Source organism: Oxyura jamaicensis, chromosome 10 (assembly GCF_011077185.1).
Source record: "Oxyura jamaicensis isolate SHBP4307 breed ruddy duck chromosome 10, BPBGC_Ojam_1.0, whole genome shotgun sequence".
NCBI classification, from domain to species: domain Eukaryota; kingdom Metazoa; phylum Chordata; class Aves; order Anseriformes; family Anatidae; genus Oxyura; species Oxyura jamaicensis.
In genome coordinates, this window is record NC_048902.1 from 17,387,056 (window position 1) to 17,414,947 (window position 27,892).

General features: G+C 42.5%; 2 long non-coding RNA genes across 7 annotated transcripts in view; one reads left to right on the plus strand and one right to left on the minus strand.

The window, feature by feature from the left end:
* The first annotated feature begins 9,950 nt into the window (after window positions 1–9,950).
* The window catches only part of LOC118171902, a 57,757-nt gene continuing 39,815 nt past the window's right edge, over window positions 9,951–27,892 (plus strand). For all 3 annotated transcript variants that reach the window (XR_004753456.1, XR_004753454.1, XR_004753455.1), the window contains exon 1: window positions 9,951–10,512. This is a non-coding gene — a long non-coding RNA (uncharacterized LOC118171902). The remainder of the gene's footprint in view (window positions 10,513–27,892) is intronic.
* The window catches only part of LOC118171898, a 51,122-nt gene continuing 45,779 nt past the window's right edge, over window positions 22,550–27,892 (minus strand). For all 4 annotated transcript variants that reach the window (XR_004753447.1, XR_004753446.1, XR_004753448.1 and 1 more), the window contains one exon: window positions 22,550–27,750. This is a non-coding gene — a long non-coding RNA (uncharacterized LOC118171898). The remainder of the gene's footprint in view (window positions 27,751–27,892) is intronic.

Below are 27,892 nucleotides of genomic sequence, written 5' to 3' on the forward strand. Positions count from 1 at the left end.
GGCTGTACTGCATCATTTCAATGGCCTTTTGTCTTGTGACAAGTATTGCAATGCCTATAATGTACTAAACATTCTAAAAATCCATGTAATTAATTCCCCAACATATCTAATATAGAACTATTATCTTGAGGACAGATAAATGCAGTTTATTATCTTTTTTCCTTTGCCTACACCTCTTCGTTTTCTTTTCTACACTGTTATTTAACACAGAAAATAATAGCACAGTAAATGTATTATTTAACTCTTGTTTAGAATTGTGTGTGTGTGGAGGCACTGCACAAAAAACGAAGCTGTGTTTAGTCCCAGCTCCGTAGATGTAGAGTGCAAACTCCACCACAGCTTTCCTGAGGTGCCCTGGAAGGTCAGCCAAATTTTTCAGAAATAGGTGACTTGCATTAAGCATCCATTTCTGCATTTTGTTCTCAGAGGCACCACGGTGGCTGCACGAATCAATGGAAACTCGAAAGCTTCCGAACTGCACATCCCCAGCCAGTGCATTCGTTTTATCTACTCATAAAATTAATATTGCACTATTATTTAATGAGCTGGTGGAAACATTAGGACTTAGAACAGCTGAAGGTCCACCTACCCTGGGATCCTGTCCCCAGTAACAGCTGGAGTTGGTGCTGAGAGAGCAGTAACAGGAAAAAAATGCAGTCATGTTTTTAAAAACCTCAGGCTCTGGGAAAAATAGGGGCCTAAGTGCATAGGTTTACTGTTATGATTAACCTTCATTTTGAAGTTGCACAGAACAAGAGACACCCTGAATGGCGCCCACACACTCTACGGACAATGCTGCTTTTCATGGCCGAGCTGGCTGATGTCCGCTGGAGGGAGGAAGAAAACCCAGTCGGTTTTACAGGTTTTACCCCTGAAGTTTCTTTGGGGACGCCGGCTGTTTCCTGGTTCAGGTGCCGTGTCCCTTGAATCGCTCCGCTCCGGTCTCTGTCATAGAGAAGCCGCTTTTGTCTGCCTGGCCATGCCTGCCACAGCCTATTGGAAGGTATTTGTCAACAATTATATGTCTATTAAGGACAAGTCAATCAGGCCATGTGCAAATAGCCAGACCTCCGGGGTCTGCCTATTGATAGGGACCTGTCGATAGCCAATCCAGTCTTTTTTCAACCAAACAAGAAATTAAGCACTCACCAAAATCATTGCTAGTCTAAGTCCCTGCAGCCCATTTTTATTCTCATAGTATTGGCCTCTCTTTTTTTTTTTTCTGGGCTAATGTTTATTTTGAATAAACAAGAGAGACTACAAGGCGCTTGTCGAAGCACTGCTTTAACTGTAAGAAGAATGTCTTCTCCATGTAATTAAGAATATTACCAAATGATTGTGCTTGTAGGTGGCTGCAGTTAATCCTGATGGCAGAGAAACTATAAAGCAATTAATAACAGAAACTTTAAATTAGCCCAACTGTAATTAATACCTACGGTACATAAATATCCACTCTTCCACCAACACAAATTTCAGGCATGTTTACCTCTATTAGGCTGAGGAAGGTAGTAACATTATCCAATGTCTTCATGCATATTCAGTTTGTAAACTCAACAGTTGATTCTGTAATTTATATTGCAAATGACTTCGCTACATCACACGCACAGGCAGGAGAGGGAGTGGAAAAGGCAGGACTGTGTGCTGGAAGCAGGCTTTAAACAAAAGCCTCTAGCAAAAGCCATGACATGAAAAAGATGCTCCATAGGGCCATCGCCTTTGAACGGGCAGAACTCCGGTATCACAGACTGCACTGGTGTTACACAACAAAAGGCAGCATTAAATAACTCTGCACAAAGACCTGAAATGACCACAATATTGAAAGCAGATGTAGTATTTAAAGCAGAAATGATACCTGATCTGTCCTTTTTAGGTACATCACAGCTGGCTTTGTTAGCAATTACCCAAACAAACATTCTGTCCGTCAGGGTTTTATTTCTCTTCATTTCTACCCTTCAATCAGCACAAATACAGAGAGCGAAGCATTTGTTCCCTAATACTCAAGCACCAAATAACCGGTAAAACAATTAATGTTGTAATTCATCATTTACCCAGTAACATCCTTAAAATCCCTCTTCTTTGAACTAAGGTGATGCATTTCTGCTCTGAAAAAATAGCAGAATGCAAACATCTCTCCTTAGCAAAATGCTCTGTGCTCACTGGAGGATTGCAGGTATAGTGACAGTTTTAATTTGATTACAAACTTTCTGATATTTTGAATTAAGCCTCAGACAAGGGAGAGCTTTTAACTCAATTTTTATTGCTGGCTTTTATCTTGGTCTTATTTTAGTTACTTGTTTTAATTAAAAAAAAAAAATACCTTTTCAGTTTCCCATTTTAAAACCACAAAATACTTTTAAAAAGTCTTCCTGATTGCGGTTCCTTTTTGAATTCCTCACCCTCCCCCCAGACATGGACCCTTTCGAAAACAGCTTTGGTTTTTCTTTAATCTGATTTTAGCAGGTGCAGCACGTGGACGAAAGCTTTTCAGCAGATGCTTTGGGAAAATGAACATTAAAGGCAGGCGATTTATTTCACTGTAAATAGTAGCTATTTTTGCTAAGGAGCCCTAAAAAAAAATTCAGACATGTCAGTACACAAGTTTAGTGTGTGTGCTCCTGGCTTCTGGGAGCATTCTGGGCTGTGTCAGTTTTCACATGTAAAATCAGCTCTCAGGAGGTCATTTATGTAATCATGTAACTTCACAGAAGGTGAATCTTTACTACTATAAAGACCCATTTAAAACAGCCTTGCATATATACACACACATACACACAAGAACTATGACACCTCCCAAATAACTACCAAATAAAAGATACTTTCTAAAAGCTTTTAATTTATCTTCACTTTTGCCTCCCAGAACCAAGAGGCACAATGACCACGTGGATAACTGGAGTGGTTCCTAAAATCAGAAATTTTAAAGCCTCAAGAGCCTGTATCGTCTGACCTCCTGCATAAGAGGTCACAAATCCTACCACCAGTTTCTGCCTGGCTCCTACAGAAAGAAAAGCATGCATGTTTAGAAATTACATTAAAAAAAATACACACATCCTATCGGTATTGGTGTTCATCTGATCGATGAGCTTCTTGAAAACACCCAGGGAAGGTGTGGGGAGCTTTTCCTTTTTGGTTTTAATTCAAGAGAGAAAGGGCAAATTTTATAGTCAAAGGGCTTAAAATGCTGCTAAAGGTCTGTCTTTAAATTCCCTGAAGTTTAGGGCATTTAGCGAGACGGATGACGGCTCTTCTATTCCGCATTTGTATTTACACAGTAGAACAGCCTGCAAAGAGCATGACTCTCTAAACAGTGTGAAATAGGCTGTAATACCCGACTGGAAAGGGGTGAGCTAAGGACAGAACATTTGCCTTTGAATTTCGGGGCATTTCCTTTTTGTTGCATCTTGGTCAGCTTTAACCGCATCACTTGCTGTAAGTCTCTTCCCTTCTAAAATTCTTTTTTTTTTTTTTTTTCTTCATTGGCAAATTATTTTCTTAATCAATATGCAAGAAGAAAAATGATGTAGGAGGAAGGCTGTGTAGCTCAGTAGGCTAAGACCTAGCATGGGACTGCACCAACGGAGCTCGTTCCCGAGACAGAGGTAGCAGCGACTCGTCTCTCCTGTGCTGCTCCGATACAACTGAGCACTTGCAAAATTTGAGATTACCTGAGAAAAGAGTTCAAACCTGTGATGAGGAATAGCACAAGGTAACAAAGACTCAACCACTGTGCCTGTATTTTTCACCTCTTTCTACATGAAAAAGATTAATAGGCAGGAAGAGGTTATTTGGGGATGATTTTTGTGAGAGGAAATGGCACAGAAAAATAAATCGTGTTGTATGCAAGATGTGCACAGCACAGGCACTTCACATCTTGCTGGATAGTTTTACGGTGTTTTGCTGTGCAGATGATGCTTGTATTAGAGGGTTTCTGTTTGAAATACCTGCTTAAAACTGAACGGGAGGCAAAGCACCAAACAAAGAACCCTGCTCTAACACACAGAATTTCATCCCTTCCTCAGGGATGGCCAGGCAGTTAAAAGGAAAGGGCTGCGCGTGTACCTCGGGCGATTCCCTCTTCACCAAATGGAGAAACAGACTCCGTCCAGAGAGGTTGCAAAAGGGTAACAAGTTCTTGCTGTGATTTTAAACTCTGCACGGGCAACGTCTATCTCTTTTGATGAGTTAGAGAGATACTTCTTCATGAAAAGAATTGCTACCCTCTGCCCTAAAGTTGCGGCGTGCTCGGTTCCATGCCTCGCATGACACAGCTCTCTGCTCAGCGAGGACACGCGCTGCATAGATTACCGGCCATGGAGCTTTCTCCTGCTCTGCGTCTGAGCTCAGTGAGCACAGGTTTGCTACAGATGCGAAATCTTAACGTGTGTGGGAAAGTGGACATAAAGTCACCATTAAAAAAAATAAAATAAAAATCCAGCGTTTTGCAACAGATGACATCCTGTTACCGTAGTTATAGCTCTCTATACAAGAAAGGGATAGCGCTCTTAGGTGCCCTTGCTCAAATGAGTGTACAGACAGGGAGAATGCAAAATATTTGCATATTGTGCAGTGCCAGTGCAGAGATACAGCTCCATGTGCTGGCATACAGCTCGAGACTGCTAAGGAATTTTTCTCATTTTACAAATTGTTAGGGCTCAGGGGTTTACTAAAAATATTCTTTTGAAGCTCGTCTAGTCCTCCGTGAGTGTTGCAATTTATCCTTCTTTTAATGGTGTGAAACTGGGTTTTGTTAGGGCTGGGTACGTGATCTCTTCTGCCCAGTGCTCAAAGGAATGAAGAAAAAAGCCTCTGATGCAGATACGTAAGAAGGGAAGAAAGAAGCAGCCTCTGATCGGGTTATTTCATGAGCAAAATTCCTTGAAATGAACTTTGATGCAGTGGGTATTCTGAAAGAAACACAGCTAACGTAAACAAACCCACTGGAGGGAACAAAAAAAAATCCCAAAGCCTTTATTCCCTCCGTGGTTTCCTCGGGCATCTTGTCAGCAGCTACGGCCTGACGGAGGGAAAAAAAAAAACTTGCCCAGCCTTTGGACCCGGCTGCTTGGCTGTACCTGCCTGGCAGGAGGGGCTGACTTCTTACACACGTGGCTTGTACAGCACGGAGCACCTGGTGCTTAACAAGCGCTAAGTAATAATAATAACTGTCCACTAAGCGCGTAACTGTTTTAAGTATCTCGCATAAGTGGATAACTTGATTTGTAAATAAACTACATTTCAGGAATATTTCATAAACATCCTGTGCTAAGTTGGTGCCTGGGGTAATATAGATTTTCATCCATATTCATCTCTGCGCGGGGAATTCCCCGGAGTTTCTTGGAGGGGGGCTTTGCAGCAAGCCGGCTCTTTCATGCTTTAAATAAATAAATAAATAACGGGTGAATAAATAAAATCAAAGCTGTAATTAAAAAAAAAAAAAAAAAAAGGGTGGAGGGGTGTTAAGAAAAAATAAGGGATTAATTGCAAGAAAGTGCCCGCTCCCCGTGGAAGCCTTTACCCCCCCTCCAACCCTAACCGCGGCCGCTGCAGCCCCAGGGCCCTGCGCGGAGCAGCGCGGAGCGGCGGCCGGCAGCGCGGAGCCACAGCGCGGAGCCACAGCGCCATCTCGCGGCCTGCGGCATCACAGCGGGGCCGCCCGGCAGCCTCGGGCCCCTTCTTCTCTTTCCCCTTCCCCTCTCTTCTCCCTCACCCTTTCCCTCTTCTCCTTCTCCCTCTCCATCTTCTCCTTCTCCCTCTCCTTCCCAGGGCATGCAGAGGGGCCGGGGTCACAGCACCCCGAGAACCTCCAGGGGCTGCCCGCGTCCTGCCCCTGCCATCCCAGAAGCAATGGGTCTCGTGTGCAGGTCGTGGGTTTTTTTTGTGGCACTCAGTTGTTTGCTCCTTGAAGGAGAGCCCTTTGGGCAGCTCCCGCTTCCTTGGTGCTTATTTGTATAGTCGACCTCCATTCTACAAGCCAGGGGTCAGCTGGTTTAAAAATTTCTGCATGTTTGTCTGGAGAGGAGCAAGAGCCACTCTCAGGAAGTGCAAGGCTCCATGGCTGGGCAGCATTGGTGTCCAGCAGGCACGGAGGAATCGCACCTGCCTGCAGGCAGGCAGCTGGGTGGGCACAAGAGGGAACGTAGATCCGAGTGTAGATCTGCCCACTGACTCTACAATGGTGACTTAAAAGCATTTTTTATGTCCCCTGCTTCGCACCAACGCATCAGTGGTTTGGGTTTTGTCCTCTGGAGCACTGGGGTGACGGAGCAGCTACTAGCACAAGCCATTTTACACGTTGTGTTCGTTTTGGCAAGCTATTTATTGGGTGCTGGTTTAATTTAGAGCTGTTTAGGACATCTGTTTGGCCAGCATGATGGGCCTGACAGCCAGCAGCCACTGGGGCATCAGGCTGCCCTGCTGCCCCTGCCACGCTCTCTGGCCACAGCTGGAAGTCCCCAGGGAGTCTCTAAAACGGCCAGGTCCTCACCTCGGTTCCTTACCAAATGGCACCACCACAACCTCTGGGAGCCCCCTGGGAGCACTGACACGTGTCTGTCTGCACAGCATCGGCACAGCAGCTACCAGGGCCTTGCTGCTGAGTAAGGGGACACCACGGCTTGGAAACAATATTATTCCTGGGTTTTACTCCGGTAGTGTAACCACGATTGACTGTGACTGTGTTTAAAATACTGCTCCTGAAAGCGTGGTGTGTTTTACTCCAGGCCGTACCCTTGCAAGGAATGACATTGAGGTGTTTTCTCTTGAGCAGCATCGATCCGTATCTCTGTTTTCAGGTGCAACAAGCGCTGCACTGTCTTGCTGTAGCTTTGAATGTTGTGATTTGCTCTTCAGGCGCTCACATTTAGGCAAAGTGGTTCAGTCGTGTGGTTGGCACTAGGTTACCATGCCTGACCGTACTTTCGCTAATGAGAAATATACACACGCATTGCTGCCTGTGTGCTTCTTCGCTCGTGTTTCTGCTGTCCTTAATATAAATAAGAGCTGTTTCAAATATTTTCAGCTTTTAAAGGGAACGTTTGATAGTAAATATTTGTAAATAAGAGCAAAGTATTTTCTGGAAATAGAAAATATGATACAGTGAACATATTTTGCTTTTTTAGCAGAAAGGTTCTTTTTAATATATTAATTATATTTTGGGACGGATAGGACAATAGACTTGGGGCAAAAGAATTTCAGTCTTCTGGGCATTAAAATGAAGAGGTAAGGAACTGGGGCTTGTGGATTTCCACTATAGCCCTGCAATTCCCTGACTAAATAGGAAGCTCTAGGGCTACCTCCCTGCCTGGTTTCTTATGGGAATAAAGCAGTTCTGGGGCCGGCACCCAGGTGCTGTGTGGGCATTGCAGCCTGGAGGGGAATGCTGTGAAGAAAACGCAGCTCTGTGTAAGCCTGCTGGTGCTCCTGGCAAGTCACCTGCCTGGCTCTTCCTCTGGGTGCTGGAACTTCATTTTTATCCTAAAAAAAATATTTTCATATATTTGTTTTCATTTTTATCCTAAAGGAGCAATAAATATGACCTCCTCTTGTCGCGATCCTTCTAGTCCTGGCTGAGGGACTGAATTTTGCCCACCACCTTGCAGTAGTCAGTCCTCAAGTGAGATGCGGAGAGCCCTACTGACTTGAGTTTGCACGAGGAAGCAGGTAGCCGAGTGAGGATTGGAGCCCTTCCAGTTTCATCTGAGCTTTGCCTGGCTAAGGATGTAGGCATTTGGCTACAAATGAATTCAGCTTAGTTTTCACCCAGAGAATGCTGCAAACTCCCCAGAAAAAATATTTTTTTTCCCACTAACACAATCACAAAATAATACAAACTTCTCCCCACAAAGTGTTGATTGTTCTGTAATGAAATCGTAAGTAATTTTGTAGTTGCTTTGGGGAAAAAGCAAAAACTGTTCTTAGCACCTGCTGTATATCACAAAGCTACTGCTCATAATGATTCTAATATGTGAAGGCAGTTGCATAATATCATCATATTACAGTTTCTATAAGAAAAAAAAAGTCATGGGCAAGAGGCTGCCAGTAGAAACCGTTCACAAATGCTATTTTTTTCTTCCTTGCTGCTCCTCTGTCTCAAAATATCTTTGCATTTTCCTTGTTAGAGTCTGTAGGTTTCAATGGTGGAAATAACAGCCAGCAAATAATGAAGAGGGGAGAGAAAAAATTGCTATGTGTAAAAAAAAATGCATTTTTCTATAGAAGCTAATGTTCTATAAAGAGATGCAAAAGGAAGAGAAAAAGATACTAGATAGCACAGCTGCATTGAATTGCAAGACAGCTGGAATTTTTCAATGTAACCAGATTTTAGATGAGTTTTCTTTTCATTTCTCTATAATAAGATCTTTGTAAACCACAGTCCTAAACAAAATCTTGTTGGTGATGATGAAAATAGGAAAGAGCAGTCCTGCCTGTGCTGTGTGACAGTCAAAATATGAGGCCAGATCCTTAGCAGCTATAAACCCGTGTCAGCAGAGCTGTGGAATTTCCACTGGCTGCAAAGCTGCCTCGTTGCAGGCGCTGAGCTGTAAGGATCGCAGCGGTAGGAAGGCACATTGTCTGGTGGTCAGGATGCCCTGAGTGCCCTCAGCTGAATGGCTAAGAACGGAAAAAAATTCAGGCAGAGCTTCTAATAAGACTTACAGCTGAATCAGAATTTGCCCTGGAAAATCCTGGGCAGCACATTCCGCAGCAGCTACTCCAGCCTTGGAAGAAATCCAAGCTGCTTCTGCCTCACGTCCAGACTCTCAGTCTGACCTTTCAGAGTGATAAATAGTGAGTTCACATTTCACCCTGATCCTTCCTGAACCTGCCCCCTTGCAGAGGGCTCAGTGCAGGAGAGGTCAGGGCCCTCACGGGCATGCAAAGGTGTGATAAAAGGAGAGAAGTTCTCGTGCACTCTCTCCCTCGCTCCCTCCCTCATTACATTCACACGGGTCAGCCTCGTCTGACTCCTCAGCAGACAGAAGAGCAAGAGGCATTTCCAAGCTATAGTTCCTGTTCTGCCACCTGCCTGCCATGTGGTCTTTAGCAAGTTACCTAATCTCTGTCGGTTTACTGAGCTATTAAACGCAGTATAAATGAAGCCTTAGAGAAGAGCATGTGCTTCTTCCTGTTAAATATCTCATTAAGAAGCTGGTGTGTTCAGCTGCTTTGGACACCTTAATATGCAGAACTTGACAAAAATAAAACCCCAGGAATATCCATTTGAAGACGCTTTTTAATATTAACCATGGCCAGGACCTTGGTGGGATAGAAAGAGCTACTGGCTGTCTGCAGTTGGAAAAGTAATGTCCTGACATTTTGTACCATACCCTGACAATATATTCCTTTGTGCTGGAAATCTGTGCTTTATTCATTTCTCTAATATGGTTACGTTTTGTTTTTAAACCGAATCAGAACCAATGCCTGTTCTTATGGCAGCAGGGGAATGCCGGGACCGGCCGCCAGATCACAGGTTCCAACTCAGTCCTATCAGTAGTCATCCATCACCAAACTTGGGGGAGTATGGCAGAAATATAAGCACGCTGACAATTTGCCAGAATGATTTAAGACCTGGCATTTTAGAGTTTCTGTTGTAGTTGTTCTTTTGATGTGTCTCCTAATTTGCTCCCATCTTGGAGATACTCAGTACTTTAAGACTTAAACAATCTTCACCTGGGAATGGAGCTCAGCAGCAGGAACGGAGGGGCTTATCCAAGAGTAAGGTTGCACAAGGGCAGACAGGTCTACTTACTTTTGGGTCATCGGCAAATATAAATGTGCCTGTAGTAGTGCTGTGGGCACTGCTCTGTTGGCTTTGCCTCTCACGTGGGAAGAGAAGCCAAAAAGCAATAAGCGTTATTGATCAGAATGTGCAGGTGAATGAAGATGGACAAGGGTAGGTCACAACTTCGTTAACTTCTTGCAGCCAACGCCTGCACAGGTTCAGAGCTGGGTTATCCTGTCTGAATACCCTGGATCACAAAGAATAGTGGTCCACAGATCCACCCACTGCTCTGAATCCTTTACCAGGGGTTGTGGACATGGTACTAGAGAGAAACTGTGCATACAAAGACATCCAAACATGTAATAGGCACAGATTCCAGCAGCAGCATCCAAGGCTGCTTGTGTTCTGGGAGCTGGTCTCTCTCTCCCAGGCCATTAAGCAAGAGTCATGACTGAGCTGCTGGACTGGGACGAGAGATGAGCCGTTGTCCCTCACGAGCACAGAGATAGATTAGCTGCCAGCTCTCACTTGCCCTTCCCACACGCACAGAAAAGCAGAATAACCTGCTGGTAACTCGCATTGTCCCAGCACCATTTTTGGCTGCTGTCTCAACTTATGTCCTAAACATCCTTTCTGTACTCCTGTGACAATCATTCACCATAGTAACGAGAAAGTCAAGAAGCACAAAAGCTGCTGATAGAACTGCACACAACCATGATGGAGCAAGCACCATTTAGGCAAGTTCACTGTACTACTGCGGAGCCACAGATCTTCTCTTGACAGTGCTAGATTGGGTGAGTAACTGATCCTGTGAAACATCTCGCTGTTATTTAATTACCTCTGAATAGAGAGCAGCTTTCTGAGATTCATTTGCTCTTCACAATGAATCACTGAAATATTTTCATGGTCAAATACGTTCATACCTAAACTGCATAGAGAAGTCTTTGATATTCAGAAATCCAGGCACTGTTATTTTTTTCATTCTGACTAGATCCACTGATCATGGGTTACAAGAGGTTTTCTCTTCTGTTGCAAGGTATTTCCCATTCACCGCAGAATTTATGTTAGTTTATGCTGTTCTTCAGGCTTTTATATTAAGACCGGTATCATTAGCAACATCCTTGAGTAGTTGCAAAGGGAATCCAAACATGGACATGTTTAGAGTACAATAGTACTTCGAATAGCTAAGCTTACATTGTAAAGCAAAACTTCAACATGCTTACGTGTAATGGGCAAGTATAGATCCGTGTGCCTGATCTGCAGCTTTTAGAGCTGAAGTACATGAAGTCTGGCTTTTCTGTTTTCTCTTGTTACATATTTTTGCTTTCTTGATGAGATGAGGGTGACAATGGGACTTAAGTTTTTGAGTGACAGTACGTTTGAGTTGGCAGCTCCTTTAGCATGAATACCCTCCTGAGTTTGTTCAGAATTGCACTGAGCTGTTTTTACAAGTGTTTCCACTGTTAACTGTGTTCAATAGAGTAGATGTAGAAAGCAAATCAAATAGTAATGGGAATGCTTTTGTGGAAACTGTTACGCTGTATCTGCTTGGCTTTTCCCAGCAGTCAGGATTTGAAAATGTTTGCTAAATTTTGAGTAAAGATTTCTGGTGGCATCATTGCTGACAAACAAACTTGGAGCACAGCTATCAATTGAACTACTAAATTGGGAGCCTGTGTTTGCTCTTTCCAAATAAAACAACTTTTACAGCTACATAGAAAAAATGCACAGTCTATTCAGATGTACAGTAAGGGAGGATGTAGAAAGTCCAGAGCACAGCCAGTGCCTACACCACTCCAGTCTTCTGTCTCCGAAGCATGTTGATAGTGACGTAGTGAAAAACAGAGTCCTGCACAGTGGTGAAGCATTCTTTTCCTAAGCCAGCCAGCAGTAACCTTGGCCTATAAAAAGTAAGGACATGCTACTTTTGTAAAGGTCCACTTTTTCTTTTTGATGCATTTCTGAGTGGGGGAAATGCTACTCAAATGCCCTTGAAAATGACAGTAACACCTGACCATGTTTCTTTAATTTAAACTATTTTTTTCCTAGGGAAGAATTACAAACAAGAAGGCTATGTAAAATAAATAAATAAATAAATAAATAAAAGTATACCAATCTTATTTAGAGAGTAATGTAACTATTAGGGAATTTGTTTGTATTTATTTTTAAAGCAACCCCCTGAACACCATTTTGTCAGAGCTAAGTGAAACATCGGAAGTGTCAAGTTTGTGTCTGTACCCAGTCCTGATGTCTGAGTAGGCTTCAAGGTCTCAGTCTGCCAAAGACTGACACATGCACTTAACTTTACGCACTTGAATATTTCATTGACTTTAATGCAGAAGTCTTTGTGGGATCAAGGCTGGTATTCATGCAGATCCATTAGCTGTCTCTTCTGCATCTCTGCTATGCACAGCCAATTCTACTTCTGTTGTAATGATTCTTTAATTGGCTACAGGGAAAGCAGGGGAAGACTCTACTCATAAAGCATATGGTATAAAATGGGAGGAGATGAGAGAAGAGCAAAGTAAGAGAAAGGACACATTATATCATGAAGTACAGCCTAAATCCTTTTACCTTGTAGTCAGTGACAGGAAGGTTCCACAGAAACCCCCTTCTCTGAACAGTTGACTGACTTCTGACCACATGCCAGTGAATTCCTAGTAAAACATCACTGCTCGCCCCTTACCCATCTCCTGGCTTCTGATCTCCTGACAGGGACATGTTACGTCCCATAAAACCACACGCACACGTGCACGCACACAAGCAAGCTATTTCCATGCAGGAGATTTCTCCCAGGACGTATCAGTGACAGCCCAAGAGTAGAAGTTAACGGCCAGTTTGAGGTGCTATTGGCATGCCGGGACTAAAAAGGGACCAAATGAGTCATGGTGTGAGGGAGGAGATGTCAGCCGAGGCACAGCACACAATATGACTGGGATAAGGAAACAATGCGAAAACCAGCAGCGGCTAACAGATGAGGTATTAGGCCTAGCAGGGAGAAGACAAGAGCTTAAATCAAAAAGACATCCTGATGAGACTGGATGTAAGCTGAGCACACAAGCCCCTGACGAGGGATATGAGAGGTGGTTACACGAAACGCTGCAGGAATTCATCCGTAGTGAGCAGTGCAGGAGTTGGAGCAACAGAACGGGAGAGGTGGATGCAAAGGGACTTTTCAGCACTGTCAGGGAAATTGCCCAAACACTCCCTCCCGGAGGCAGTGTCATCAGGGCAGCATATGGCAAATGTAAAAATAAATAAATAAATGGAAGGAAACTAATGGAAAAAAGAAACAAGGATATTTTAAGAATCTAGAAGATAGTCTCAGAGCACTGCAATCCCAGCATACACATGCTCAACAGTTCTGGGGCTTAGGAGACGTCCTGCAGCCTCAGGTCGGTCTGGGAGCAGAGTCCAGGGAGATACCTGCTCTTCCATCCTCTCCATAACACAGAGCGGGCAAAACAGTGCCCTGAGATGCTCCCATGCTGCTCCCATAAACACAGGGAGCTCGGATCACTGTAAAAAGTACAGGGGACAAAGAAGTGGCGTAGGTGGAATATGATCCTTTGTGTTACTTCCCTCCTGGAGTTCACTGGGAGTTGTAAACTGAAATGGGAGTGGAGGCCAAGAAGTTACCTGCACGGCATCATCTATTGATAATTATTTGAAATACGGAAAAGCACTTAGAGTTTTCGTATGTGGCCACAGACTGGGTGGGTTAATGGGAGATACGCTCCCATTGTTGGGTAGCCAGCATCTACAACAAGGCAAAAGTGAGGATCTTAAACTCAGTATAAACATACAGAGACCTGGGCAGCAGATTTAGACACACAAAGCAAGCGTGGCCAAGGGAAGGTCTTTCAAGAGCAAGTAAATTGCGCAGCAACCTATGTGACTTTCAAAATGCAGGTCATAGGAACTATCTTCTGAACTCATTGGGATGCTTTTGGAAGCTTTTGCTAAGTTTCTGGAGTCTGTGGACAATCTGGAATTTCAAGCCTAGTCTTTAGAGCTGGTGTAGGCCCTAAGCTCATCTCCCACATACATATTTTTGTAATTTCATCTGATGGTGTAATGCAAAAATATTTTTATATTTAAAATATTTAAAATATTTATCCTATTAACCTGATGTAAAATTGTCAATATTTTCCATAATTTACATCTAACGTTCATTTACAGGCAGACAAATATAAATTTATCAGTATGTGTGCATATGGCTGTAACATATGATTAATATACTGTCAGCATAATCTAACAGCTCAGAACCATCAGTTGTGCAAATAGTTAGTCCTTTCTAGCCATGTTTCCTACTGCTATTCAGCCTTCTTCCTTCCCTTCCTCCCCCTCTTTCACAGCCTGTCTAACCCCCACTCGCTTCAGTAGCCAGCCTTAAAATAGCAGGCGAAGTTTGTGCAGTGGCGACTCGGATTTTGCACATACTTCACAATGCCTCAAAAATCAGCGCTCTGTTCTCTCAGGCTTTTGGATACGAGAGGGACAGGAGTTAACAAAAATGTGCCTTTCTCCCAGAAATCTCCAAACACAGCTACCAAGAAGGAATTGTCCCCATAGTGCTCTCGATTTACCATCCAGCCTTAGGTAGAAGGTTCCTAAAGGCACGGTTTCCCAGCACGCCCAGAGTCCGAGGGCTCGGTCACGTCTTCCTGATATCTATACAGTCAGAGCCCTTGGCCTCCTCACGCAGCATCTGAAGTGCCTCCCACCATTACATGCTGCTCAAGCGGGGCTCTCCATGGGAGGAACTCCCCGTTCCTCCCCAGAGGAACACCAGCTCCCCCAAATAACTTTGCAGGTCTCTTAGGTGGAAAGGAATCTGAGCTGTCAGAACCCAGCCCCAGCTACCCACCGCAGGAGTTCTGTTTTCAATAACCTTCCCCAAGAATAGATCAGGTTTGTTCGTGTCGCAGAGATGTCTAGCATACACATGAGTAATGTCTGTATCATTGCGGTGTTGACTCACGTTTCATGATACAATATATTTTGCATGCTTTATGGCCTAACCCTGAAATTTTTATTTGATGGAAGCGAGTCTTGGTCCTCAAAATAGTCCTATTGACTTCATGGGACTCTCAGGACTTCCCATGAAAGTGAAGTTTATAGTGGGACTCACATTTCTCCTTTATGGCCCAGAGCACCAAGCTGACCTTCAAGGAGGTTCTGTAGGGTGGTGACCGAAGCAGTTGCTTTTTCTCTTTTTCTTTTTTTTCCTCTCATGGTACCTGCTTCTCCCCAAGCTCTCTGAAGTGGACTGCAAACACTTGTGGCATGCACTAAACACTTCCAGACCGCTTTGCTCAGGGACAGACACCTGTCTGATTTCACACGTTCTGCTTCCTGAAAACCCCTGCTTGGATTTACACCCCGGGAAATTGCTGTATTTATGGAGGTTTAATTTCCCCCCGTTTTTGGAGCCCCAGTCGTGTGCTTTGTCCTGAGAACAAGTTCTAAGAAATGACTGCAGGGTGTTGCTGCCCGCCACTGTTTGGATGGAGACCACGTAACAAGCCCACCACCAGCGAATGCCCAGATCATGCTTCACTGATAGGGATTAAAATTCTGAACTGAGAATTTGTAATGAGCTTTCTAAAGGATTCCAGCTTTCCCTCTTCTCATTTCCCTTCCTTACCTCCCTCTCTTTTTACTCTAAGTTGTCATCTTTTCACTCCATAGATAGTTTTGTTCCAGCAACATGCTAAATGATTACACATTTCCTCAAAATAATTCTGACTTGTCGTTAAAAAAGCAACGAAAATGAAATGTTTCAAGATTTGAACAGAAAAGTGATTGATAAAAATACATTTTTTTCAGTGAAGCTCGCTTTTCACAAAACTCTCCTTTATTTGAAAAATCAGTTTTCCATCAAAAATGTTCGCATCAGAGATTTTTTCTCCCAGCCTTTTATTCAGCATCCAGTCCTGCTAACAGTTACTGAGGTGCAACATCTGTTGACTTCAGTCAAAGTTGCACCCCAGTAATTGAAAGCAGAATTCGGTCTGTTATTTGTAAGGTGTGTTGAATGGACAGACCCTTACAGCGACTGAAGTGTAAGTCTTAGCAGCGAAGCGATCCTCTAATTTAACCCCCCCCCCCCCCCCCCCACTCTGCGCACATGTCTCAGATACAAAATGTTTAATAAACTACAGCTACATGGTAAGGGTGACTTAACCCCCAGCACATTTCTCAGCCAAAATTATTAAGTAAACTACTCTAAATTCTAGGCTTGTGTTACCATTTACGTTACCAGGTAAAACCAAATTGGGTAAGCTATGTAACTACAGCTATTTTCTCAGCTTCCTCCATTTTAATGTTGGCTATTTCTTGGTTTTACATATTAATGATAAATTATGATGTGTGTTTTTTTCTTTTTTTCTTTTTTTTTCTTTCTTTCATATGCTTCATATACATATACATCCAGTGTTTAGGCTCCTGTGATATGAAAAAGAATCTTCCCAAACCTCTGATTCTGTGAGGGGTCTGGTACAGCTCCATTCAGGTCCCAGACATACTTGACATTTAATCACACTTCGACTCAAACCTGCTTTTTAAATGTCTCGTACCACACATAACAAGTTCTACTTTTACATTTTATGTCATTTCTTCAACACCTGAATAGGGTAAATATATATAAGATGAGTTTTTGAACCATGAGTAATCTTAATGTTAATGCATTACTGTTATGCATTAATCTTAATGCATACACTGTTTATAATTATTATACATTTAAATTTAAATTACTTGTTTATTTGTGTGCTAGTTACTTTATCCTTTCTGTGGTTCTTTTAGTCTTAGTTTGGTGCTTGTTTCAGTAATTTACTGATTAGTAGTTTCAGCTCCCACTCAGCTCAAATTTTTTTGCTACTTTAAAACTTTGTATTTATGACGTTCATCTATGCTTAAAAAGTTGGGGTTTTTTTGAACGTATTTCCTCTGAGAAAAGTGTATCTCAGACACAAAACTGATAATTGCGTGCACGGTATTTACAACCAACACCTGCTATGTTGAATGTCTGCAAGTCAGAAAAAACACTGAAATACTGTTTCCAGAATAATCCGATAGAGTATGGATAGAGTGGAAAAATAAGTTTCTATACTCATTGTTATGAAACTAAATACTTTTGATCCCCATTTTTCAAAAATTTGGTATGAATAGAAACATCCACAAAGAGTTGCAAATCTACTGAATGTTTAAATAACTTCTGTTTAACCAAAACTATTTTATTTTGAAGTGACGAAGATCTTATGCCTGCTAGAAACATTTTAATAAAAGCAAAGTTGTGGTCTAACTACATGCTAAAAATATTTATGTACAATCTTTAAACATACAAGTCGACCCAAATTAGTAGTGTTATTCAGGGGAATTAAGTTTTATAAGCATCTGAAACATGAAGCCTTTGTGTTTTGTACTTAGATTTTTGCCAACAGCAGTTTTGTAATAGTCCAGTGAGAGACCTCACCATTAATGACGCTTTAGAAGGAGCAAACAAAATATTTATTATCTAATTCATTATAAGTTTTAATCACCAGCTGTAATAGCACATTTTTGCAGGAATGTTTTAAAGTCTTGACCTGTTTTAAATCAGTGATGAAAAATACTCTTATCATTTCAGTGATCTTTGTTTTAAATTCCTCCTTTTAGATAACAAGTTATTTCTCTGAGCAGTTCATTTCCAAAATCTCTATGATACAACTCTGCAAGACCCTAGGGCGTTAGCCTGGCAATTATTTGGTCTTCTGGATTTTTGCATGAATAGGCAAACAAGTATATATTAATGCAGACTTCATGTGGTGGTATTAAGTACTGGTAGAAAAAATGTAGGTGGCACAATAGTGTGGAACAATTCATTGAACCATTTAAAGCTGATTAAATTGTGTTGATCAATCATTCGAAATAAGTGGTAAGGAAAAAAAATGAATATTGTGAGAAATGAGGATGGAACATGATTTTTCAGCAAGAAAAGCCTTCCTGGCTTAACACAAAAATATAATGTGTTAACAGAGTCTTAAAATCAATATACAATGAATTAGTAGTCAGTGGAGAACAGCCAGATGACAAGAGGAATATGATTCATTTCTTAGAATGACTAAGATCTCAGGCAGCTTGTTGTGTAGAGTATTTGGAGACTGTGAATACAGTTAAAAGAAATTCCTTTAATTTGATCTGGAAGCATGTTTATGACAGACGTAAAGCACTTGAATTCTACTGAGGATTTCCTCTTGTGCTGCAGCCTTCCTGACTCCTCTCTTTACAGCTGTTCTTTAAGGACTAACTACTAAGCTAGGCAGGGTAGTCCTCTTACACCGTATTACATGAAAATGAAGTTTCCAGCTCTAGCTGAGTAATTAGATAACCCAGCACTGACGACAAAATGATAATGAAGTGAAGAGAAAAGGATCCCTAAATAATCAGATCCTTTTTTCAGGGATTTAAAATAAAATGCATTTTGATGTTTTTCAAAAGACACTCTGGCGTCTTCCTCTACCTCTTCCCTTTCTTTCATTTCAGCTTAAAAATTACAGCTAGTTCATCAGAAGCACAACATCCTTAGGTGTTCTGGGTACAAACAAATGTGGATTGCTTTGATATGGGAAGCAACAGCCCCTGACGTTTGTCTGAATATTAATGCTGAATTGGATAGAGAAATCATTATGGCTGATGGTTTGGGTTATTGAGTTTAAAATGTCAGAAGCCCAAGTTTAAGTTTTCATGACACAAGTGATTTTTTTTGTAATTTTTAATGCTTAAGTTTTGAACTTCCAGAATGTCCAAGAACTTTTATTGGGGGGGGGGGGGGGGGGGGGGTGCTGGTGAAAAAAAGCCTAGTGTGAATCTTACTGTTTTTAAAAACAATAAATTTTTGTTTAAAAACAAAATCTTATTGTTTTTAATTGCAGCCAGCACTGTCTGTTGCTATTTCTCATTTGGTCATTTAGGATATTCACAGAGGAGCTCTTGGCCAGTTTCTTTGAGTACTCCTAGCCCGGACCAGATTTTCCAAACTGAACCCTGCAGTTCCTACCGACGTGCTTGCAGGCAGATGTTCAACAAAGCCCTCAAGCTGTTGAGTTCTTTTGAAAACCTGGCCACTTATTTCTGTGTCAGCTTTGGAGCTAAAAACTGGACGCTAGTGCTGTGTGACTGAGCTGCTTTGTTATTTCTGACCTTAGAGGGTTTGTCTGCAAGTTCAGGCCTGTATTTTCCTTGTGTAGTGCTAAGTGCCACCTGTTAGCAACCTCCTGCTTCAGCAAGGGCAGCGGTGGCCCGTGCTGCAGTATACCTTACTGAGCCCTGCAATGAAAAAGACAGTCTGAAGGTCAGATTTAAGGAGAGGGATGAACCTGAACTCAGAGGGAAGCACTCCTGGTGGAGCAGAGGAGAGTGAATGGCCCTTCTGCAGAGACTTGAGAGACAACCATGCATGGCGGCAGAAAGGAGTACGAGGTGAAGCAATGTGCTGAGAGCAGCGAGGGAAATTCTAGATGTCTTTTAGATTAGTGACTCAGTAACCTCGGTAGGAAGCCTGATAGGCAGAATCACCGTGGCAGAACTCTCTCACACGCTGTGCTTTCACGCATTGGTCTCTCATTCCTCAGCCTTTCCACATAGGCCCTGTGAGCTGGGCCTGTCACTGGCCTTGGCTTGAGGTCCAGTTCAGAGTGCTGCCAGTTACTGCTGTGGAGCCACAGACCCCCTGCACCAACACATCAGCACTTCTTCAGCCCCACTGGTTCTGCCGCAAGGGGTTTCAGGTCTCCAAACTGCAAATCCTCCAAGGCAGGGCCCGTGAGAGGCTGTACACATGCAGAATGTCAGCTGTGCTCTCAGGCCAACATATTCAGAAGCACCTGAGTGACTTAGAAGCCCAAGTCCCCAGCAGTTGCAACTTCTGTGCAGGCTCTAAATTGCTTTGACTTTCAGAAGGACTAAGGCTATTCAAATGTTTATTCACTTCTAAAGCCATTCCCTCTGGTGCTTAACAAGTATCCGTGTATTCCCTCTTCAGGGGACTGGAGTGGGTAACGGCCCACTTCTCCTGAGTAAAGCAGAGGAGAACTGAAGGCCTGTCCCCTACCAATACCATTTGTTTTGGTAGAAAACGTGCAGGTTTTTTTTCAGGACTTCTGAAGCTCTTTGTTTTCTTCAGGTGCCTGTTCTCCATTTTAATTCTGTTTTCCTCCTCCCCTTTCTAACACTTTGGACTTTAAATTTGGTAGTGGTGGGGGAAGGGGAATGGCTTTTTCTTTCCCCTTTATTGTGGCAGAGAATGGGGGATGGAGGCCAGCGTTCTTGGACTTTTATATTCAAAATACCTATAAATAATTAGTTACAGGGACCTAGCTTCCCCCTCCTTTTAAGGCCTAATTTAGGTTCTTTATCAAAATGATTTAAAATGCCTTTCTCAGTAGGAAACCATATTTCAGAGCTTTTATTTATTAGACTTCTCAAAAAGTGTGTTTTTAATGCACATCCTGACTTTCTGCCAAAACTGTCCACTGAAACATTGGGACTGGAGCAACCCTTTGTATAGGGAGTTATATTTATTGGATTTTTACATATTGATAAAAAACGATTCATCTAAATAAATCATACACAGAATTGGCACATAAATCTCCCACTCTTCACAGCTCACTCTACTACATTACTGTTCTGACAGCCTTCCCTCAAGTACAGAAAAACTTTCCTCTTGGTTTACATTGCTGTATCCCTCTCAAAGTCTCACTAATTTTCCTGAGCTATGTGGCTGGTTTGTTGTTCTGAGCTGTAGGAATCTGAGGTGTGGGTTTTGCTTTATTATACAGAGACAGGAACACCTTCCTGTATTTTCAAGTAGAGCAAACAGGCCTGAACTCTGCAAAATGTGTGAGGGTCTTTAAGTACTAAAGTCAGATTTCATAGAGATGGTTGAATATCTGAATGTTACAGCATTATGAGCCCATTAAGGCACTGAGGGGAGATTACTTCCTTCTGTTTCAAGAAGTACAACGGTTCTTGTCCCTGACAGCTAGTTGGAGGAGCACAGTTTGCTTAAGCAGTTTCAGGACTTTCAGAATAAGTGTGTCTGTCTGTCTGTCTGTCTGTGTACATAGGTTGGACCCGTCCATTCTGAGGCACCCTCTGTCCCCATCCCAAGCTGTTTCCTGCTCTCTGAGCAAAAGTCACATATAAAGCCATTTGAGCCTAATTATTTTAAGCAAATACAAATCCATAAACCAGATCGTGCATGGCTATGTCTCTGGCAATTTACGCCAGAGAAAGCTTTGCCTGGCTGTATTTTGAATACCTCTCATTACAGATCCTGGGGATGTAACAGCCTTCTCTGAAAACTAAGCTTCAGTCTTTCTCAGTGATGGTTTAAGAGTTGTGGCTTTCCAAAGGGATTTTGTAGTAGTGGGACCATCACTCCAGAAGGCTCTGGTGTTTCTGACGAAAGGGCTCTGACATCCAGGCAGTACTTGTGAAAGTTCAGAGTTTGGAAACTGGGAACTCTGTAAGAAATCATTACAATAAAAGGTAGAACAGATTCTAGCAAGTGTTCAATCACTCAGCATGGTGCCACTTAGAGGCAGAAGACCTTAAAACAACCAGCAAGATGTCTGCAGAAGAAACCTCTGCTGCCAGCTCTCAGCACTCTGTATCCTGTCATTTGACGTCTTTCATCTCGGGTTAGTTCGGCAGATGGGTTGCAGCAAAGGCTGGGTCAGCGATCAGAGCCCTGGCACTGCTGCTGAGGCTCAGTTCAGATGTCGTGTGGGAAAGGGCTTGTGCAGTGCAGTGCACGAGTAAAGTCAGGCCTCGGGAAACATGGGAAACACCAGGGGCTAATAGCTTGCACTGAACCGCGCTGTGTGACCAACTGCTCCTCGTGTGGTTTTTCGCTGTAAGGTGGGTCAGGGTGGCTAGTGTGGACGGACCCATTCAGCTCATCCAGTCCCCGCCAGGGGCTCAGGGTTTGGAAACCAGGAGCTGCAGATGTCGTTTCTCCCCACAGAGCTCATGGTGTCTCTGGTCACAGCCATGAGGGTGCCGCAGTCCCACCACCTGCACAAGGGTGATGTGCAAGTGGACCAGTGTGGACTACACAGTCCTGAGAGCAGGGATGGAGTGGCTAGCAGGACATCTCTTCAGAGTGTCCCTGCTGTCTGTGAAGCTCAAAATACCTCCAAGCTAAGCACCTTTTTCCTCTCTAGTTGAACTATTTGAATTCGCAATGCCAACAGCCTCACAGAGAGAGGATCATAGGTGTTACAGGGCGCTATCTCCCACCAACAGTCGGACATGAAATGGGGTCAATCCCATCTTTTAAGTATGTGAAGGCCACAGCTATCCTTTTATTCAATAGAAGAAAATAGATATAAAATTAAATACTAAAATAATTTCCCATATTGAAAAAATGATATCTGATATGAAGATGCTGAATTTAGCGATAGGGAAACTGAGGCAGTAAGGCACAGTGACCTGTGTGAGCACAGCCCTGACACTGCTGTCAGCATTAGACTCTGACAGGTGTCCAGCTCTCACCATCTCCTAGATCTGTCATTTGGAGCATGTTTGTGGATGAAAACAAACAAGGAGACCATCCTCCTGCAAAAATTAAACTTCCCAAATGCCCTCCTGTTCCTGTGGGAGAAGGGGGAAACTCCAGCCCTGCGCACTGGCGGCATGTCTCAGGTCATGTCAGCAGCTCGTGGGTTTATGGAAAAATCTGTCAGGTCTTCCTCTGGCCAATTCTGTTTGTAAAAGGGTGGTGGGATTAATTTGAAAGTTCAGCTATAAGTGCACTCCAACAAGGAGAATTTAAATCTCTATTTATTACGTTTTACGTTAAGTAGTTTTATTCATAAACAGAATAAAAATACACAGCTAAAGAGCAATACATACCATTAGTAGTTTTAATGAATGATGACTTTAACATTTTTCCTATTTAACATTCAAAAATACTAGTTACATTCTGCCTTAAAATATATTTCATACAATGGCAGAATTATTTTAAAATACATATAAACTTGCCTTGGGAGAACAAATTTGTTTGAATGGTAAACAAAAATTCTGGTTTGGGTTTGTTGTTTGTTTTTTTTTCTTACCTTGAAATATATGTGAATGTCATAAAATATTTCCATGTACTTTCAAGAGTAATTGAAGCATATGTACCCAAAGTGTAATACTTTTCATAATGGTTTCAGACTAAATTATCCATTATATGGGACTAGCACATAAAAGCCTTTCTGTACATCAAGTGATAGATCAAAGGGAGGAACGATGGCTTGTCCACATGCATAAACCACACCTCTCAAATTCTGAGAACAAGGATATGCAGTCTGCATTTTAACTACATCTCCATGACATGAAACGGTATTCCTGTGTCTCCTACTGTGGGAGAGTCAGGTAGTCCTGGCTACAAAGATTCCCTTTTACATTTCTCCCCTCTTTTTTTTTTTGTTCCATCTCATGGATGACATTTCAGTGACTAGTCCCAGGTGAGTCTAATTTGAAAACTAAACTTCACTCAGTTCCTCCCAGGGCAGTGGAGGAACCTGTTGAGGAGAAGCAGGGCTCTGTCATTTCCTGGTGGATCCATGAACCCAGTCCCCAGCCCTGCAGCTTCGCTTTCCTGTCTGCAAAGTTAATCTGGTAGTATTTTCACCCAAATAGGGATTGTGTAATTTCTAACTAAAATGCATTCCTTGAGAAATGAGGGAGACAAATACTAGCATTATTGCTGGTAAGCAGTAAGCGATCACTCCATGATACAGTTCAAACAGTTTCAGCTTTTGGGGTATTTTTGTGAGTTTTTCTCATCACCTCTGTATTAGTAATAAGAAACGCAAACTCAGTGGCATGATTACAGGTGTTTGTGTTTGAAATGTGACGGCAGTAGAAGGTTGAAGATGAATAGTTTCATCCAAGTACGTGCCTAGATCTAGTCTTCCAGCCAGTAGTTTGGATGTTAGCTGAATTATTCCCATTAGCATCTGGTTTATGAGCATTGCTGTACTACTATGATTAGAGAATAAAGTTCCTTAAAATAATCTACACTCACTGAAATGTAAATGTACCTTTTATTATTGTCATGGTTGCTGAGCAATGTGAAGCGCACCAGGGAGGTGCTGAGTTGAGGCACCAGAAGAAGAGGCTGTGATCATGGAAAGGTTGAAACTTCTCCTCTGATCATTTCTGACAGCTCCGAGTGGTTCTTCCACAATTGGAACCACTTGTGCTGCTTATTAATATAATGAAACTTATCCTCCAGCAAAAACAGAACCAAAGGTTGACACAAGAGTGGAGGGAGAGGTTGAAACCTGATCTGGTTAGAGATCTCTTAAAGATGATGGAAGACTAATAAAATCCAGTCTGCTTCCTACCTCCATTACAACTCTCACTCCCATTCTGTCTTCACAAGCTGAAGTGGAATAATGCTTCCTTCCAGAGCCGAGCCAAACCCACCGTCGTGCTTCAGTACTGGTATATCCTAACAGCAGCTAACGGTCTTTGGCAGGGTGGCCTGTTTTGGTACCTTCCCTCATCTGTGAAATTCTTGCTTTTGATTCCAGTGGGAGCTGGATGAGGCTCCTAAAATGTCTCTTGTTTCTTAAGGAGTGGAATTTTTATTTTATTCTTGATACCTTTTTGCTGTTGTTTTCAAATTACTTCAGAAAAGCTCCGTAATTGATATATCTTCATAATGGAGATAAAAATCAGTTAAGAACAGAAGAACATGCACTTTGCTGTTGGGAACTGATTACAGAAAAAGTCTAAACTCTGTATTTTGCTGGATTCCTCAGTGCCAGGAAGGCGATCGTGAGATGTGAAGTAAAAACGTACCCTAATGATTAAAAAAAAAAAAAGAAAAAAGAAGCTAAGGTCTTCGAGAGGTAGCTAAACAGAACTGTAAGAGTAAGCAGGGCAAAATGTCAGAGTTGATATAACTCATTACATTTAAGTGGAAAATAAGGGATGAAAGTTTAGTTTAAGAAAAATTAAGGAAATACCCAAGAATGAGTTTACAAAGTGCAATATTTTCTCTCAAAGCCATAGGGTTAGCAGGTTGGTATCCAACATCTGTGACTGATTAGGGGCATTTGAGATGGCAGGTGGCTGTAGGAAATGGAAACCTTACAGGGCTTTACAAATACTTTCTGTAGTTAGGCAAAGTTATTTGATTTATTCTCACTGGTTCTCATTCTATAGCCTGGTTTAATATCTATCAACTTGTCTTAATCCATGTTAATATTTTCTTACAGACACAGTGTTGTGAAAATTCTCCAATCAGATTCTTAGAAGTTGCCCTGGAGAATAATAGAGTTACTGGGTTTACACTACCAAGGGCCGTGTTAAGGTGAAGAACATAAATCATGGCATTTAAAAATGCCAGCCAAATCTTTCAGACAGTAATGAGATCAAGAACCAGATCTGATCATATTTGCTCCTGACAATTTTAAAGAGACCTATATTTCTGCGTGCTTACACTATGTGTGGTCATGTTGCAATCACACGTCTCTATTAAGCAGCCATAGCCAAAAAAAAACCCAGACCTCCAAAACTCCTAGGCAGGCATAAAGCCTGCCGTCTGGTTGATCCACACCACTTGGCATAGCAGTGTCACACGCTGGGAGAATGAGGCTGCACAAGATGGAGGGCCACAGGAGAGCTTATGGTCCTCCTCTTCTGGTTTGGACAGGAACCAAAGCTTATCTTTGGGAAGAAATATTTGGAGGAGACAATCAAGACAGGAAAGTAAACCCCCTGGGAAAGGGGCTGGAACTGCTTCACAAATCAAACCAACATACAACAACTGGCTCCTTCAGAAACAAGAAGTAAAACAGAATATGCAGCTGAGAGCAGTGCGGCTAATAGATGAGTCAGGGCAGGTGGAGTTTAAAATCTGTTAGCTTTCCCAGATAGCATTCCTGGGGAATAACTCAAGGAATACCACAGAAGCCTCGGCATAGGTTTGTTATTACTAGAGAAGAAAAAACAGCATTCAGCCAAACCTTTCATTATCTGATATTGTAAAACCAGTCCCACAGTGCAGTCTGAGATGTTCTAACCTCGGCACTTGTCCAGATCCATTTCCAGCTACGGGCTCTGTGTGTGTGTGTGCATGTTCTTCTGCAGATTTATTTTAAATCTCCCTTCCTGAAGCTGTTCGGCATTCTGTTTTATGGGATTTTACTAAGCTTCACATAGCCTTTTCTTTTCTTTACTAAGTATGTTTTACTACTTTGTATTTTTTTCCCAAAGACATAGATTTTATTGGACAGGGGTTCACACATAGCTGCATAATGTTTGTCTTATGGATTTTGTATTAAACCACTTTAACACTTTTGTAGACCCGAGGAACTCTGCAAATACTGTGAGTGAAATGCCTTGAGCTTCATCTTGCATGCTTTGAACTGAGCACGGTGAACTTTGCCTAGTTACTGAGCTGACACGTGAACAATCCATTTGCAATTCAGAGGGAGAGAAAGAGAGGGAGAGGGCCTGATCCTGCACTTACCAGAGCCAAAGGAAGCCCTGGTGCTGACTGCAGCAAGACCAGCAGCAAAATCATAATGAGTATTTAAGATGATATTTCACAAGTACAGTAATGTGACAATCATGATGAAGTGGTGTTTTTTCCAGAGGCAGTGTCTGAATTAATAGGGTCTTTCCAACTAGCTCTCCTTGAAATGCTTTGCGAGAGCTAAAACAAATAAATAAAAAGTCTCTAGGATACTTTCCCATCGTTAGGATTTTTATTCATTTCATAAATATCTGTTATATTTTGAAGTCCTTTTTTTTTTTTCATCATTGTCATCTTCCCTTCTTTATTGTAGCATGAGTAATCTAATTTTTCTGCATAGCATGTTGCAGTTTGATAGACAGGTCTCTGAGGGATGCCTTATGTGTCAGCATCAGTGAAAATGACTTCTGAGGTTGGCTCACACCCCCGCGCGAGCGCGGAATCCAAATCACCCCAGAGTTACGCATCCGCTTGCCCCACGCCTCACTGCTGGATAATGTATTCATTTGCCTCTGGCAAGAAAAAAAAAAGTGCGATCCTCCATCGCATACTGATGTCATATGGAAGAAGCCATAATTGGGACTGGTCACATGTTAAAGGAACTGTAAGCTGCCTTTTGCTGTCTGTGTAGCTAAAGTTCATCTCCCTTGATCTGCACCTATAGACATCACATACTCTGAGTACACGCCGGGTTTGGAGACCTAGCGATTCAGACACATATTTCACACACACACACAAAAAAAGGGAAATGCTAATGGGCTGGAGGCTCCTGGGTCTTTCTTTTTGCCAGAATCTGATCATAGGGCAGGATATTTTTATTTGACTCCACTACTTCGGTTTATCAGTAATAATTAATGGCATGTGCAATTGCATTCTCCTCTTTAATCAATGACAGAGATTTCAAATCCACAGTTCTAGCAAGGAAGCATTCACAAACCAGCTGCCCTTTCTTTTTCCATTTCTCAGGCAGATGCAGACAGGGAAAGGATTTTTGATTCCCAAGCTTCGTGCCTCATTCCTTCCTTGTAGCTATACATCCTAGAGAAGTTGGGCCCCGACTATTTGCAGTCGTCATGTACAGCCTGCTGAAGGGACAGAAAGGTTTCCAGTGACTCACCTGTTTCCAATTAGGCCCCTACGAGCACTCCTGCCCTTTCTTCCCGCTTGTAATAGCTGCAGAAGTTACTAGGTCTGCTGGGTCTAACCGGGGGCTCTGGATGGCCTGCCACTGGTTTGTGGCACTAGGATCATCGCACGTTGGCTCCGTTTCCCTGTCCGTAAACAGGTCTTCTGGTTAGGGCATGGAGGAGATGTGGAGCACCTGTGGTGAACGCTGCTACCTGCTAATCCTGGAACAGCTCGCAGTGACAGTAGAGCTACATCTGCAGATACAAAGACAGTTAGCCTGTAATTTCTGATTTCACTGTTGTCCCGCTTCCAGATAGGGTAACTGAGCTGGTTTTGATACAAATCCACCACTTGCAGTCTTCTTAACCTTCAGCCTGGATAGCTGCAAAGATGAACAGAGGAATGTTATGCCGAACGTTTTAACTTGGCTTGATGTGCTTCATTCACAGCAGCACATAAATACACTAGCTCTGTTCCTGACAGATAACCCACTTCTCATTTAGCAAATTTAATTGTGGAGGTCG